The sequence below is a fragment of the Oxyura jamaicensis genome, chromosome 1 (genome assembly GCF_011077185.1).
Source record: "Oxyura jamaicensis isolate SHBP4307 breed ruddy duck chromosome 1, BPBGC_Ojam_1.0, whole genome shotgun sequence".
Taxonomy (NCBI): Eukaryota; Metazoa; Chordata; class Aves; order Anseriformes; family Anatidae; genus Oxyura; species Oxyura jamaicensis.
This window is the reverse complement of record NC_048893.1, coordinates 27,363,336-27,381,210: the sequence shown is the minus strand read 5'-3', so window position 1 is coordinate 27,381,210 and position 17,875 is coordinate 27,363,336. Positions and strand designations below refer to the sequence as shown.

At 36.8% G+C, this 17,875-nt stretch overlaps 1 protein-coding gene and 1 long non-coding RNA gene across 15 annotated transcripts in view; one reads left to right on the top strand and one right to left on the bottom strand.

Moving 5' to 3' along the window:
• FOXP2 (forkhead box P2) overlaps positions 1-17,875 on the top strand; it is a 438,294-nt gene that overhangs the window by 204,545 nt on the left and 215,874 nt on the right. The gene's annotated exons all lie outside the window — the stretch shown is intronic.
• Positions 3,394-17,875, bottom strand: part of LOC118170972 — a 17,950-nt gene continuing 3,468 nt past the window's right edge. The window contains exon 2 of the long non-coding RNA XR_004752975.1: positions 3,394-6,773. This is a non-coding gene — a long non-coding RNA (uncharacterized LOC118170972). The remainder of the gene's footprint in view (positions 6,774-17,875) is intronic.

Sequence of the window (17,875 nt, the reverse complement as noted above, 5' to 3'; positions counted from 1 at the left end):
TGTAGCAGATTGTTAGGATTTTTTGCAGTTGTAGCAGATTGTTAGGAACTGGGAATACATGTGAGGACCTAAATTTAAATGTTTTATGTGAATCCTACCTTCATATTTCTTCCTGAAATGTGAAGTCCAAATAATGCAGACAGTTTTTTCCCTTGTATTTAAGCATATTCTTAGTCTAAACTGGTCATTGCTGAACTTTCAAGACATGTCAAGGGATGTCCTTAAGGCAAGACATCCTTACACAAAATGTGTAACTTGGCTTTTTTTTTTTTTTTTTTTTAATCAAAATAAATGCTGATGAATAATCCACTGTCTTTTTTTGTTGTTGTTGTTGTTCTAGTTGTTATGGAAAGAAGTGCAATCACAAACTGAAGTTTTAGATAACTTGAGAAATACTAGCTTTCAAAGACAATCTCTGGACTCTGATTGCTTTTAGTAGGGTCAAATACTACTTTCTGATAAAGTTATTTAAAAGCAGCATAAAATAAGCCTCTGTATCACCTCATCTGTACTTTTTCCTAGATAAGTTTCTGACATTTCTCTTGCATTTAAAGGAACTGAGGACATTGTGTGCATTCTTAATCTCAATGGCCAGCTTCAATACATTGACATATGTACAAAGACATGACTTTTTTGATTTTGTAAGGTTGCATTCACTTCCTACTATTACAAAAAATCTAGATTGTAAACAGTTTAAATTATTTCAGAATTTGTGCAGGAAGCAAGTAAATAATGGTGGGGAGAGTGAGAGGAAAAATGATTACAATCCCTAGTGTTGCTAATGTGGCCATTATATTGACCAGGCTGTTTTAAGATAATGCTTTATGTTATTCTTTCAATAAGCATCCTCTTTATCAGAGTGACCAAGTTAGACAAAGGAGAAAAATAATAATAAGAAATTAGTAAATTAATAATAGGATCAACAAACAATTGTGTAGTTATAAACTGAATTCCAATATATAGTAGGAAAAACAAGGTAATGAAGTAAAATGATAGAAAGATGCAAGAATAACCTGAAACAGAATTTCTCATTCATATAATCTACATTATATGCAGACATTCCAGCATGTCTAGTTTAGACCTGTTGGTCTGTTGGTTGTTGGGCTCTAAAAGTTAGCCATTGCTGTCAAAACTTAGTTAAAATAAACATTATTGGGCAAGTAGGCATGGACATAATCAATGGATTGGTGATTTTTTTCCAATCTTTACATTCTATTTAAAGACATTAATTAGAGTTTGAATGGCATGAAAGGCATCATGCAAAAATAGGTAGAATAAAATGGGCAACTTAAGGAAAGGATAAAATTTCTTTAAAATATTCCACATCATGTCTTTGATCAGATTATCAGCTGTTTGTTGTCTGTGTGGTGTTGCTGTGGTTTATATGACATCTACAACTGTGGGGCCCCCTCAGTTGCCTCCAGCCACTTGTCATAAACATATTAATGAGAACAAAGATAACATTGTCCTGTTTGTTCTCACCTGTATTTATTAGTGAAATGGATAAGTTGCTAACTTAGCGTATCTGATGTTGTAATTTTATGTAATCATCAGTGCTATATTACAGATGACTAACTAATCTTAAGTAATCCTTTGCTAGTTTTCCTAACAAGGAAGGACAACTTGTTCTAACTGCTTATTTCCTTTATCTTCTGCAACTTTACATTTCCTAATTAAAAAGTTGTTTTCCTCATGATGTTGTTGACCACAAAAAGATCAGATCTGTTCCTTCCCTCTCAATGAATGAAAAACAAACAACCCCCCCCCCACACACACAAACAACAGCAGTAACTTCCTAAATTTAATTCTGCAATACTGTACCATTTTCAGCTTAATGAGACTAGTAATGCTATTTCATCTTTTTCATGCTCTGCCTTTATAATGAAACACTCTTCAGTGTTACCTGGAATGACTTAAGAAAACAGGTATAGAGTGCAGACAAGTCTTTTTTCAGATGCATGCTGCTGGGAGGACCATCTCTAAGGAAGTTCTTGACTGCTGAGTTTCATACAAATGGAGGATGCTTGGGTGTATTCACTTGAGTTAACCAGGTGCAGGTGTGAACAAAAAAAAAAAAGTTGTATTTGAGCTGCCATCTCCTTGGTAGCTCTGACTGTATTTCTAAGATGTGGGGAGACTTAATTCACTGTTCTTTATGCTATAGTAAGCTTAGCTGTTTGCAATGAACTGTAGAAGAGCCTTTATGTACTTCTGAGCATACACATGAGATTGTTCCTTGATGGATAGTGTAAGATAGGTTGGAAGTGCCAAGAGATTTGCCTAACTTTTGTCACGGGAAATAAACTATTCATTTTCTTAACAATAATGTTGAAGTAACAATTAAAGCAGGGAAAAATGTATCCTATGTCACAATTATTCTCACAGTATTTATATACTTTATCTCATCTCTGTCCTTAATTTTTCTTGACATTTTATCGCAAATCTTCTAGAGCAAGATCTTTCTTATATTCATATAACTGATATTTTCATATGCTGTTATTCTACACCTGTTACTGTGTTTAACAGATGATAGCTCTTACCCCAATGGAGGCATGGATTCATCCCCTTTGTCTAGCTGTCTTATGTATCCATTGCCAAGCAAATCGACCAAAGAGAACAAACATCTGAACTTCTTAATTTGGGTTTGTATTTGTCTGTATTCCTGCTATGCTTACAATACGTGGAGTGTGTCAAAGCTGTGAGAATAATCTCACAATCCCATGGTGAGGTAGAAAGACACTATCCATATCTTATGGGTTAAAATTTCGTTTGGTGGGATCAAAGGGTTGGATTTGAGATGCAATTGGTAACCACGATTTGTTATCATCTCTGAAAATCAAATCCAAAATCATTTTTCTGTAAGCCACATAAATCATAGCTCTTGCGTCCCAATTCCATGTTACAGCCTCAGGCCAAGTATTTGGCTGTGAGGGCAAGGGTCCTGGAAGGACACAAAGGCACAGAGATGCTCAGGCTGACCAAGTCAGGCTCAGATTGGTAGAGTAACTTGCTGGTTGTGTACACTCCAAATTTCATCAAATACATTTTTGCTTCTTTATTCTATTCTTTCTCCAACTCTGTTCATCTCCCGAAGTGCTAAAATGCTAGCTAAAATCACTTAATAAATCTAGAAGTGTTGTGTGTAATAATTTTTTTAAAAGTGCTAGTCAGTGCAGGTTGACCTTACAGCAGAGTCTTTCAAGTGGTTGTACAGCCTGCCCAGATCCAGTTCCAGGTCAGGAGTTCTTGCAGTGGAAACTTGTATGTTATAAGGAGTTCACATGCTTAGTAAAGTTGGATCTATTTATTTATTTATTTATTTATTTATTTTAAATTTAAGGATGGAAAGGAAAAATACGGAAACATTATGAACAGATTGAATAAGACTGAATATATTTCAAATATGTATTTTTATTAGTGTGCTAGAGCTGCTAACACACACACACACACAAAGGAACTCTCCTCTTTTATTCTTTTTATTATAAATATAATCACCTTCCAAGGAAATTAACATAGAGGATGTCATGTGTTTTTGAGAAAGACTTGAAGCAGCTTTCTTATTTACAACTGTTTTGCTTTTTGATTTGTTTTTCCCAACCTTGGCAATTTCTTCAAATGGCTTATTTTCCTTTAAATGTTTTACAGTGTATTTGCAAATGATATTAGTCAGGTAATACTGTATTATTAATTCTTTAATATCTTTAAAGCCATACTAAAATGGTAATACTCAAGTATTACATGTATCAAGTGGAGAGAGAGAAAACTGTGCTGAACTTAGAAAAACATAAATCTTACAAATAAATTACTAGAAGAATTAAGTTCCATATCTGAATAATTTTATTCTAAAGTACAGCTTTACTTCAAGAGTATGAAAGAGATGACATTTTCCCTGACTAGAGAAGGAAAAAATGCACATTCTGAAACTGTTTCCCCCGTCTTTTCTTATGCAGAGGTTTTATCTGCTGTTTAATGGGTAAACTTACTGTGAAGTATAGTTGCTTGTTTAACTTTACCCCTATTCAAGTCTTTGATTTTGGCAGGTTAGTTAATTCAAATAAAATTTGTGAAGTTAAGCACTTTCAAGAAAAGGCATAGGAGAACCTAATTTAACCTAGAGTGTCTCTTTTATTCTTCTGTTATTCATTTGAAGTGCCCTATCAGCTTGAACTGACCAACTTCAGTCATTTTTACCCTTTTATTTTTTTCTCTAATGTAAACTGAAATTCCCTGCTGTTCGTGGTATTTTAGTGTTTAGCATCATTTAATGAGCAGGTATCATTAAACTTAAAAGGTCCTTTTCTGTATATCTCTGATTAGTTAGTGAAAGAACCAAAGAATTCCTCTAATTTATCTTTGCTTCCTTGTTATATTTTGATGTTGGCCCATTTTACGTTTCTGTGCCTTTTTATGAAATATGAAATTATAATTTTGGTGTGAAAGTAGGACAGAAAGTGAAAAAAAAATCTTTGGTACTGCTAAGATGTGTAAGCTAGTATAGATTGTTTACCAATGAACTAAGAGAACACTATTTCTTTTTAATCTTTTGCTCATATAAATATGTGTGTGTCTGTGAGCACACGTGTGCATATGTGTATATGTATATATTTATAACGTATTTATATATAATAGATACTTATTCTAATATAAGTATTCATTATCTGTGCTTTGCAAATATACTTATTAACCCCTGCCAATAACCTTTGCAGCTGGGTACATGTATATTCGACACAAAATTCATCCTTTCTTGTACATTCAAAAATCCCATTGAACTCACCATTGAATTTTAATTTTTAGTGAATGTAAGATCAAAGTCCAATTAGTTGATGATAAAAACTCTATGGAATGGAAAAACTGAAAATTATCAGTTATTAGGGTATTATGCATGTTTGTGCAACAAACTAAAGATAGCCAAGTAAAAATATTATGAGGCTATCTATAAAACAGTCATAACAGCAGATTATTCTTTTTATAACACTAATTTGTTCTGAATTTTACAGTTTAAGTCCTTGAGAAGGACAGCCCAGTTTAAGATAAGACTCATAATTGAAGATAAGACTCATAATTGAAGGCTCATGATTTGTTCATTCAAATAAGGGTTTTCAGGATCAGGACCATTGTTTATTCTATAAATTTTTTTCTTTTAGTGTCTTAAAGATCTAAATGATCAAATCAATACTAAAATGAATAATTTATGTTACTGAGATATTTGCCTAAGGTAATTCATCATTTGATATAGATATTGCCACATTTTAAATAGTGACAGTTATGGTAATTGATTAATTCAATCCAATATACCATTCCGATATCCATTTCCCATTTTTGATGTGCTAAAAAATATTCAAGCATTTTGATTTTCTTCTTATTTTCTTTTATGAAATAAAATCTGTGAGATAGAAACACTGCGTGAAGAAAAAATAATGAGGGTTGAATGGAAGTAAAGGTCAGATATTATGTAGAAAGTTGCAGATGGCACTGTATGTCATTAACATTGCTAACATCTAAAAAGATGTAACAGTGCTGCCTACTGGTAAGATGTAGTAGTATTAATGCATTAAAGTAAATGTGAAATTACATATGAGCCATATTCTTCATTTTAACAACGGTGGCGTCTAGGTTTTCACACCCTGATAACTATTGATAAGATTCATGGGTTTGCATCAGGATTAATAATATGTTCTTATGTGTATCACTTGAATTGAAATTAGATGTACAAAACTAAATAATTATTTTTTCATGGACAATTGTAAAATTCTTTTCTAACATTATTCTATACATTCTGAAAAATTTCTACTGAATTTGACTATATTTAGGTATAAAGTTGGTTTTATTGTCTATGTTGCCCTGCTATTTTATGTTATTTGTGAAGACTTACTGTGTAAAATGCAAAAATGGCAACCAGTTAAATGGTAGTAAATAAGAATTTGTAGCACATGCAGAGCCTCTTATCCAAGAAAATAAAATTGCTTTATAAACCCAGAACACTTTCTTTTAGAGATGGAGAAAACTATTAATTCCATTGTCCCAAGTTAAACTCTTAACTTCATATTTAAGTGTCATTTTCAGGAGTTCTGAGTTATTTGAGAATTAGAACATTTTGTGGAAATATCTAAGCGAATTATGAGCTTGCCTCTTTGAAACTGCTTTACAGTTTCAAAACAGGCATTGACATCAATAATATAGTAAAATGGAGTATAAGCCAGCTGGGCAAAACTCAGATTTTTCCATCTCCAATGCAATGCTTTATCCATCAATGTTATTAATGACAAATACAGGGAAATTATTTACTTCCATTGATGTGAATACTCCCTAAGTATTTATTTAAAAATAGACACATTTTTTCTAATATTATTAAACAGAAGCTTTTTGAGACAACAGTGCTATTTGTCAATACACCGAAAAGTAAAAGACAGAGGTCAAAGCAACAAGCTGGTATTCCTTCTGGGGTAAGCTGCTTTACCCCAGAAGTATGGAGCTGGAAATACTGAGGAGTTCTCCTATCAGCAGGACAAGAGTAGTCATTCATATGCATGGCTCCTTCTTCCCCAGTGTAGGGCCTCTTTCTTGTGTTGAAATTTCTTCCCTGGGAGTCCCCGATTGTAAGCCAGGGCTGCCTGCAGGAGCTCAGTATCAGTCCTGGAGATGATTCAGGCAGCTAATGATACTTGCAGCTAATTACCTCGTGCTACCTTGTCCTTGATTATCTTCAGGGAAAAAGGAGGAGATGCTACAAGGAACTGATTCTAGTATCTTCTGTTAGGCTTTCACTTGAGGATCTGTTGAGATAATAGGTAAAAAAAAAAAAGAACTAGTTGTAGGAAGGCTGCCCCTTCTCTTAAAAGAAACTGATTTTTTTATTTTTCTGTTTAACATGTCAATTTATTCAAAACATAAATCAAAGAGGTATACAGCTGATGCTGACACACAATCTTTTAGAGGGCTGTAGGAATTTAGGGATTTTGTGAGTATACAATAACGAGTGAAATCTGTGCATACTTTTTAGAATGGGATGTTTGATCCAGTATTAGTAACATTTAGGAACCAATTTATACAGCAAAATGGCCACTACAGTGTTATGCCATGCAATCCAGTTTCACTTGCACATTTTATGCATCTCATACCTGATTAACAAAGATCCTACTGTGCTCCACATGATTAAGTATCATATCTCAAATACAGCTTTACATGTAAACATCTGTGTTACCACTCAAAGGCAGTAATACTTTTAAAAATCAGGTCACTCATATAAATACAATAAAGTTTAAAGAGCATTCCCTCCCCAAACTTTTTTTTTTTTTTTTTTTAAACTGAAAGTAGAAAGAGCATGTCTTTTTCAGTCTTTTTCAACAACTTCTCTACCTTTCTCCTCTGAGTGGGATGCCAGCCCTAACAGTGGATAAATGCAGTCAACAAAAATTTGGAATCATGTTTATGTTTGATTAGCCTGGTTTTTGTCTTGTGATTTCATCTGACTGCCAAATCTAAGTAACTGAGCCCCATGACACAGAGAATTCAGTATATCATAACATATTGACTGAGAAAGCACTAATAAGTATGGTATAATATTATTATCCCTGTATCCTAAGTAGGCATGATATGAAAACTGGATTTGCATTGTTGTAGCCATTTTTGCATTGTTCTTGAAGGATGAATACAGTAAGTGAAATGTCATCGTAGATTATGTAATAAAATGTCTGAAACTGTAATGCAGCCATGAAAAAATGCAGTTTAACATTATGTGCTGTAGCATAATGCAGAGCAATTAGATAAATTACTGTTAAAAATAGATGAAAAATCCATTCCAATGAATGCTTGGATCACAAAGAGATACTCTTTTTCCTCATGCCTTAAAACCCATAGTGGAAGGTCCAAGAAGCTACCAGACTCATCTGTTTTCCATCATAAATTTTGAGAGAAAGTAAGTTTGATTCAAACAAACTTTAAACTTCTCTTCAGCATATACTATACTCAAGGATGTTTAAGCCATAGTTCCTACCTGCTCTTCTTATATAAGAAATTGAGATATCCAAGATTAGAAAAGAAGTACGGAGAGCCCCAAATCACTTTTTAACTCCTCAATTCAGTGCTATTTTATTAAATAATAATCTCTTCCAGTTGCTTCCAGTTGTATGTTGAATTGGCTGGAGTGTTTTGGATGTGAATCTTCCTTTGGTCTTCCAACATGAGGCTAACAACTGGATAGCCATCAGCTGGTGTCAAGTTCTGTGGCAATAGCAGGATAACTGATCAGTCAGGTACACTGCAAGATCATATGAAGGTTAGATTCTATTAGGTTTTAGAAAAAAAAAAAAATGTTTTCCACTATATTATCAGAAGGGGATGACTTGGATCAATGGAAAAGAAAGATACTGAAGAGTGGATTTTTACGCTGTTCCTACAATGTTCAATAAGACATATCCAGGATCATTCCCACTACACAGAACAGCTGATATTTTTGTTGTAGATTCTCTGAGCTTGCAAAGCAATTTGTGGTGAGATCCACCTGCTTGTTTGGAATGGTTCCTGAAACATTCTCACTTCTGTGCTGTGTCTGCAGATTGTCTAAAAAAGTGCTAGTTGGCATAAGCGAAAAGCATTTTAAGAACAATTTTAACAATTCTAAATGTTGGTGTTCATATTATAGTGCTCAAGAATGTTTCTGGGCTGTGTTTGATTTTCTGATAAAGATGTAGCTACTGAATCCCTGGAAGTGGCAGCAAACGGTGACTTTGGATCCTTAGGATCCCATAGGAGTTGAGAAACTAAGTAGAACTAAGCCTGACGAGCATTCAAAGAAAGGACAACAGCCAGAACTTTGAGCTGTTATAAAGCTTAATCAAAGCTCAAAAAGAAAGTCATCAGACTAATGTCATTTTCATATAAAATACTCATCAGGTATCATAGAATCATAGAATATCCCGAGTTGGCAGGGACCCACAAGGATCATCAAGTCCAACTCCTGAAATGAGGTATCCTCATTTGTTACTCAGAGGAGAGTAACAAATGAGGATACCCCATTCTACCCTCCTCTGAGTAACAAATACTCAGTATTCTACCTACAAAGTACCTACATTGTAGGTAGAATAGATGTGCCTACATATGTGTTTTATCATGTCAATTCCTGTGATGAACTGGAGTGATCGCAAAAGATTTGGGCCATAAAGAACAGGGTTTAGCTAGATGGTGCCTCTTGTACAAGTGCAATTCTTACTCCCTGCAGGACAAAATCTGGACATCTTCCTCAGAACTTAGTTTTCTTCTTTTTAATATTGCATTTTTAATTTCATTCAATTTTTAACTGAGTGAGGATGCAGTTTTTATAAAGGAAATGAATTCCGTGTAACTGCTGTTTTTTCTTTGTTTCTCTAGGTCATATCTCTACATTCATCTGTGATTTTTTTTTTCCATCACATGCTAGAATTCACTTGTGTTCATTTTATCCTCACTCTTCAGAAAGTTTGGCTTTGCACTGTTTTTTTTTTTCATTGTTCTTCATCTTCCATATTTCATTTATTATTCTAGCCTAGAATTGGTACTGTCTTTATCAGTAGGTAAGAGACAGCCATGAGCTATGCCTTTGAAACTCTTTGGTGTTCCAAAGACCTCGTAGAAAATACCACTTGCAAGTACATCTTTTCTAATCTGTCCGGGAGATGTTCCATTTCTTTTGTGAAAAAATAAGAATTAGAGCATGACAAATGCAACATATTTGTAGTGAAAATTCTTAAATGTTATGGTGGAATAGGCAATGTGTTTTTTTTTAGGATCTGCCTGCTGTTTAAAGAAAAAAATAAAGTGATTTAAAAGTCAAACTTGGTTAAAACTATAACTTATTATTGCAAAATGATTGAAAAGTTGCAGAACTCCTTTTCAATCTTCAAGGTGCAATTTCTTTCCTATCAATACTTCTTTTCCTTTTTGAATTAAAGAGAAAGTGAAGAACTACTGCAACTACTGCAACATTTCTACCTGTATGTTGAAGTTTTAAGTAGTACTGTTTCAAGTATCAGTTCCAAGTAAGTGCATTCAAGTGTCCTCTGTCCAGCATTGTGGAAAACTTCAGGGGACTGACTATTCATAGTGAAGCTGGTGGAAATATTTGGGAACTTAAAAGTTGTGAACACGCTTTGAATATCTTGATGAATCAGATTACAACAGAGTCGTATTTGCATTAGGCTCCAGAAGCTATATAGTTACTTTGATACTCAGTAACATTTTTGTTTACTGTGTCATACCTGGCATTTTGCAGGGCAGCACAGCATTTATTGAAAGGCTTACAGCTTTTTCACAGTTTTAACTCCTCTGCTCACCGTGCTTTTGAAGAGGGGTACCCATGCTGCTGTGCTTTGTGCTCAGTGCACTGTTCTCCATGGCTGCTAGGCATAATCCCTGCAAACTTTGCAGCTCTGAAGGGTCCTATGTGCAAATCTGTGAATCACTAACTGCCTTCAGCATGTGGGGCTATCACAGTGGTGCCTCTCTGTACATACAGTAGCAGAACTTCTGGCACTTAAGTGACGTCTTTTCATCCAGGGAGGCAAAGCTTTGGATTACTTTCATAGACTTAGAGGCTTCAGTGCCACCTGGTATTTCAGGCACTTAATTGCTGTTTAGCAACTTGTCTGTGGGAACTGAGACTGTCTTTCAAAAATGCTTTCAGTGTGTTTGTGTTGTACAATGGAAAGTGATGTAGTACATGCTCATTCTACCTGAGCTAGTACTGATCCACACAAGTACTTCTACATAGCACAGCTGTATGTCCATGCAGAGACGCTCATTTTGGTATTAATGCTGAAAAGCCCTGCTGAGTTTCTGAGTTCCATTCTGCAGCTAGCTTGAATGCTGATGGTTTGTGTTATATTTAACTGCAGAGGGTAGTCATGCCTCTAGACTTCCAAGTGAGACACTCTGGATTCTAAGCAGCTTTGGTGTTGGAAAAATTTGTCATCTTTTCTGTCCAATACATTCAATTATTTTATTGATAGAATTACAGATCCAGTGAGCAAAATGAGGAACAAAACAAAACACCCCCCCCCACACACACAATTTGGTTATAGATTTTGGCAAAGTATTTTGTTAAGACAACCCCCAAAATTAATTAGTATCCAAATCTTGTTAGGAGGACTATAAATAATATGGTAAGGTAATAACTGGTGAATTCCCAATCCTTTTGCCGGGTATGCTCTTATTTAATTAATTATCCAGAGTACTACTATAGAGCATGTTAGTGAAGACCAAAGAAGGTCTAACCAAATTGGTTAGAGTAATCACCACTAACAGTGCTAAAAGAGTAAGAAAAGCTTTCAGCACACAATAACTGTCTGTAAGGAAATCATAGTTCTGTCACCATTAAATTGATCTTAGAAAGATATCTCATATGCCGTATCTTTTATTTCATATTTTAGCCATCAACAGTGGTATCTTGAGTACCTATAAAGACCACAATGGATGTTGTAGTCAGAGAACCAGAAAATTAGAATATTTTTGCCTCAAAATAAGTTAATATATTCAAGAGAGGGTAAATTGAATTGCAGGAACCTAGACAAAAGAGACATTGGGGTGAGGAAATGACAGTGGGGCACACTGCAGTAGATCTTAGGCCACCTTGTTTTTATTCCTGTCTCTGCTGCTGGCTTCCTATGTGGCCTTGGTCCAATCAGTTCCTTATTTCATGCCTCAGTTTTTTCATCTGTTAAAAAATTGGGATAATGATACTGACTTGCTGATGAAAAATGCCTTACAAAATGTGGGTGCTATTATAAGCAGGGTGTAAGATCACCAGGTCGATAACTAATGGTTCATGATTTTTAAACTGTAATGTAAAGCTATGTAATTTGTAACTATGATTTACTACAGGTAAAATATTCCATTTGAGTCTGAGCCTTAGTTAACCAAAACAAACATGAGAGGTTGCAGGGAGATTTTTTTAATGATGATTCAAGAACTTAACGTATATGTATAGTTTGACTACTTTTTAGATGCAATAGATTTTTTAAGCCACATCTAAAGCTGTTTGGAACAGATGTTCTAGAGTGTTGCAATAGATGCAGCATAAGAATGAGATGTTAGCAAAACAGTGTTATTCATACTTGTGCAATGATACCCAGGTTAGCTGTGAATGATTTGATCTGCACTTCACATTGCAGGCCCATGCAAGCATAGAACTAACAGATGAAGTTTCAGTATAGAACTGCTGCACAAAGTTTGTCTTGGCTAATACATGGGACGTGACTTACTTTGCATATGCTGGACCAGTGATCTGAGCACGTGCAGAAAGTCTGGTGCGTTCCAAGTTTGTCGGAGTTGCTATGCATACTGAGTAACTGTGAGAGTTGGCCTGTGCATGCATAGGGAACTTCTGCAAACACTGCTTTACATCCTCTGGCCTTTGCATGTGACAGCCAGAGATGGCTCAGGTAATGTCTACAGTACTCAAATTCCATGTAGACAGGATTACTACTGTACTGGATAAAATCATGGGCTTCTGGCAGAATTTAGGTAGAACAGGCCCTTTGGAAGTGATGTACTTCCATCCCCCACTGAAAGCACAGTTGACTTAGATCATGCTGATTGAGGTCTTCCCTAGCTGATTTTGAATATCTGAGGATGGAGACCTCTTCCAGTGTTGGATCACTTCACTGTGAGGATTTTTTTCCTGTCATCTTATCAGAAATTCCTGTGTTGCAACTTCTGTGCATTGCCTCTTGTCCAGTCACTGTGCACCTCTGGCTCCACTAGGAGTGGTAAGACACTAGAGGTATCCTTACATAGCCTTCTCTCCTGAAGACTGATCAAACCCCGTACCCCGTATGACGTCTTCACTCCTTTGACACCTGGATGGTCTTCTGTTGGACTCAGCATAGTATGTTGGTGTCTTGCACAGAAAGTACTCCAGATGCAGTGTCACAAGTGCTGAACAGACAGTAAAACATTTCCTTTGACCCAATGACCTCATTTCTGCTGATGTGGTATACAGCAAGCCTTCTTAGTTGCAAGGATACTTGCTGACTAATATTCAACTTGTCCATCAGGACTCCTCAAATCCTCTTCTGGAAAGCTGTTGTGTATCCTGTTGACACCTCACCTCTAATATGGGGTTGTTCCTGCCTAGTTGCAGTACTTCACATTTGCATTTGATGAGGTTCTGGAAAAGGTTTTTCATCACCTTACTCTGCTGGCCTACTGAGCTCTCTCTGAATGGCAGCCATATATTGCTTTCACATCCCACCCAGTCCCTGAGTTTGGTACCAACCATGAATATGCTGAGGGTGAACTCCTTTCTGTTGCCCAGGCTATTAACAAAGATTTTAAATGGTGTTGGTCCCAGTACTATTTCCTGGAAAGCATCACTAGTATCTGGCTGCCAGTTGGTTTTCATACAGTACATGTCAACAAGTAGAAAAAAAATGTGTTGGAGAAATAGGGTCTTAGCTGCGTACAGGCTGATGAGCAGAGTGGAGCTGCTGTAGTTAAGAGAGCTCTTCTGCATGCCAGAAATTATATGTCTCCACACTGTGATAGTCAAACCTCTAAAAGGCTGCAGTACAAAAATAGGACAATTATCTAAAACTGTTAACATGCGTAGGCCTCAAAGATATAAGAATAGGAAAGGAGCCTAATATGACATGTAAACAGTTGAAATGAGGGAAAATTTTGGCTGAATATCAATTACATGTGATTAATGAGAAATGTGAAACAGTGTCTTCTATTATCGCTGAGTTCTATCTAGCCCAAATCTTACTTTTTCTTTCACTGTGAAAGATACAGGCTGAATCTTGTGATACTACTGTGTTTTCTAATATTTTTGCATGTTTGGTATTTTTGATGTCTGTGGCTGTTAAAGGAGAACTTTGCTGCATTGTTAACTGCTGTTCTTGTGGTTTTCACACGTGAGTGTGCAAGCAGAACTAGAGCAGCGCTGAAATACAATGGAAGTTTCAATTCAACATTATTGTGTAGTTTTGTTTATGGAATACATTTTCTCTCTTTTAAATCCTTATCACTGTGTAATCTGAATAGCTTTTTCCATTTTTTTTTCCTGTAAATGCCTTTTTTTTTTTTTTCCTAATGTGTAAAGGGAAAAAGGGGGTTATCAGCTTGAAAAAGAAGGTTTCTTTTTAATGACTGGACTTGAAATGTCAAAGAAATCCACACTTCTGCCTAATCCTGTATGAAATCCCATTAGATAGTGGCTCCAATGAAACGTAGAGCTGAATTAGCTTCTGAGTGTTCAGATCTGGTGATTCTTGGGATAGAAGTCTCTGTTTGTGAGTTTAATGCTTCCTACACTCCATATACTCTATACCACTAAATCAGTGTAAGCCTGGTGCAGTAGCATAATCTGCTTTACTAGTTAAAGTTAAAAGTTAATCTTTTAAATATCTCTTTCTGCTATTCTATCTTGGTAGTACTCTTTTATCCTTATGCTTTCCCCAGGTACTAGCTCTTGTGGTTAGTTATCGTTACTTATTTAAGTTGCCACCCAACAAACACAAAACTAACTAAACCCATTTCTAAGCAGAGTATTTGGCACTCCTTTTGCTGCAATGGAGTTCACCTGTTTACACTAGACCAGAATTTGCCCCAAATGTCTCATTTAAAGAACAACATCAATGATAATTTCGACTACTCGCATGCCAAATCCTGTCAAAACATTTTTGTTTCTGCACATCATCATTATTCGTTTATGACTGCATGGCCGTGGGAAAAAGATTTCTTCGTTAATTACAGACACAGAGCCTGCAGAGGGAGCTCAAACCATTGTTTATGTGGGCCTCACTAAAACAGCAATTTTCTTCTACAGGCACTAGAGTGACTTGTTATTTAAATATATCAGAAATTTGTTCTTCAGTTTAGGAGGTTTTTATATTTGTAACCTAGCTATTTTGGAGATACAAGTGCAATTAAGAGAATCTGAGAAGTGACTGGGAAGAGTGAAGATTTCTGGGACTTGGTAGGTGGCACTGTTTGAAATCTCCAGAGCTGGAACATCCACACCTCCAAGTCTTCTTTTTCAGTTCTCATTCAGGATGGAAAGTAGCTTTGCCAGGTCACTGAGCTGTCAAGTCAGAGCCAAAATAGTGCAGAAAGACCAAATCAAAATCTGTGAGCTGGATCTTTGATCAGGAGCATGGAGCCTCAGGACAAATGAGGCCAGGAATAGACACGGAGCGGAGGCCGTTGCAGGTCTTGCTGAAGGAAGGACAGACAGTGCCTTATTGTGGGTGGGAGCAGGTGATAAAACTTCTGGTTGGATGAGCTCTTCAAAAAACATTTGATTTGATTTGCTAACTGTGATGCGTTTCATCATGAATGTCATGACAGAAGGGAGGTATGTAACTACCACAGGAAGGAACTAGTAATACTGCAACTTAGCTGTGAAAAAGTAAACAGGAAAAAGACACGTGCAAATCTGGCAAACATGAAACTGGTGGTAATGTTGAGAAGGAGAGCACTACATGCCTTGGGCCTCCCCTTGGCAGGTGCAGGGAAGGGCTGGCATTGACCAAGTCAATGTCCCTGTCCTGCTCTGGGGATGCGCCATCTCTGGCAGGCCTCTGCCAAGCAGTTGCGAAGCATATTGAAGTTCCCATCCTTCTCTTGCTGCTGAAAATGAGAAAGAACTCATTTTTTTTTATCCTGTCAGCCATTTTGGCCTTGCAGAAGACAGGAGTGTGTAGACAGCCAGGGCCTGGGAGCCTGCACCATCTCTCCTGCACAACTTGGCTGCTGTGAAGGCAAGAGGTATTCGCTATTTTGTTGTTCTGAGAGTTCTTTAATAAATCAGGATGGAGGAATGGTTTTAGTAGTACTATTTTTTTTTTTTTGGGGGGGGGGGGGAGGGGGCGGGAGAGGGGTAGGTTTTCCCGGTAATTGCCTCTTATATCTATTGGTGATGAGCGATGAGCTCTGGCAAACTCTTGCAGTAGCCTGAAGTTAAGATTAGTTTTCATAGCTGATCCCTAATTGCAATGGTCTGATAGAGGCAAAAAAGATCTGTTCATGTTTTGGTCTTTCTACTGAAACTGTAAATATTACTGGACTTAGTGAGGCAGATGGTGTATGAGTTCATATTGAAAAACTGACTTTGCAGTGATAATCTAAACTGTGATTTCAGGGATGGGGTTTCACCCATCCTTCAGGTTTCTTTTACACCTTGTGTATGTGGCAGAGGATTTTTGAGTTCTCTCTTGAGCTCTGAATAGTGTAGGATATCTGGTTGCCATTCACTCATATGTGAATGATATCTTTCTAGATGGCTTGTATTATTCATGTCTTTTTAATTTGCTGAAATAAATCTTGAGTCTGAAGTGCTTATTATAAGTTTCCTACTTGGAGAAAAGGTGTTGCTATACTAACAGTTCTTTTTTTGTGTGTGTATGTGAACTAAATATTGGTGATAAATACTTGTGAGCAAAAGCAATGAATCAACTAATCAGTGGGTTGTAAGTAGTGAATGGAAACTCACTTTTCTTTCTTGTGGTATCTCTAGCTTCATACTTATCATAGGTTCGTGCTGGTAAACACACACTGATCTCTAGTATTGGGGGGGTTGGGAGGGAATTAAAGCAGAGATGTAGACACCTGCCCCCTCACCCCCTCCATCCCCATCTATTCTAGATTCTTTTATTGTCAAAACCTCACCAAATTTCAAGAACACCCTGGATCGTGACTTTTTTTTTTTATTTTTTTTATTTTTTCCATTTGTAGTTTATTGCACACAGAGGCTTTAAGAAATATATTTGCCCACTTCGCTGTTTTTAATCTTGTATCCTTGGTCACATGCTATACATAAAAGCTGTTATTAACCAGTTAGTTCCTGACTGTGTGTTGCACTGTGATGGCATTTTCCTGTTTGCAACAAAACGTGATCTACCTTGAATTCACGTGGCTAGTGAGTTTTGTATCGACAGAAGGCAATTACAGAATGGTCAGGCAATTAACCACTTTTACTGGCTTTTTTTTTTTTTCTTCTCAATAACGAATTGTTGTAGAATAAATGTTAAACTCATAGTGAGTTTCCACAAAGATGTAACATAGCTTGTTAATCTTTCGAAGGAGAAAACGATGTAAGTGTTGACATAGTGTTAACGATTAAGTAGTTTGGGTTTTGAGTGGAACCAACCATAACCATCACAAGAAACCACAGAATTCTTTTTTGTCATTCATAAAGTCAAAGACGTTTTGAATACAACCTGTGCACATGAACTTCATGTGTGACATGCATCAGCTGCTTGGCTTATCCACCATTCCCTGCTGGTTCCTGGGCTCCCCTGATCACCCTCACTTTCTTTGTGACAGTTTGCAACCAGACTTTCTCCTGAAGATTTTTCTCTCAAGGAAGCAACAGCAGGCAGGATTGTTCACCCTTGGATCCACTCCAGCCAGACTGACTCTCTTTACCCAGGACAATCCTTCAAGACAAGTCTTGTGCCCCCACTTGCCCTCAAATGCCCCTGTGCCATGCTGAGGGACGCACAACTCACACTGTTGTCATCATGCTGTAAGACCCCTCGCCGCTGATCTGTGGCCCAATCTTCTTAGTATTTAGGGCACTTCTAACTGGAAAATGAATGAAAAATAATTACTGTACTTTGTATCTTGTAGTCACCTCAAGTGCAGAGAAGTTGCAGGCCAAGTTTTATAAATTGTGAACGTGCCAGCTCTGGCGCTGTGAGGGTCCCAGCCCTGAGTAGCGCGTACGTGCTCCAGTCCTCACCCACTGCTGCAGGTTCGAGTTCACTTCTTGGTGTTGCCTTTCCAAACAATATAGGCGTGGGTCTGAGAGCCACCACATACTTTCCCAGGTGTGTTCCTGGAATGCTCCAATGGGATGACAGCAGCAGGAAAAGCATCTGCACTGCAGAATGAGCTTGGA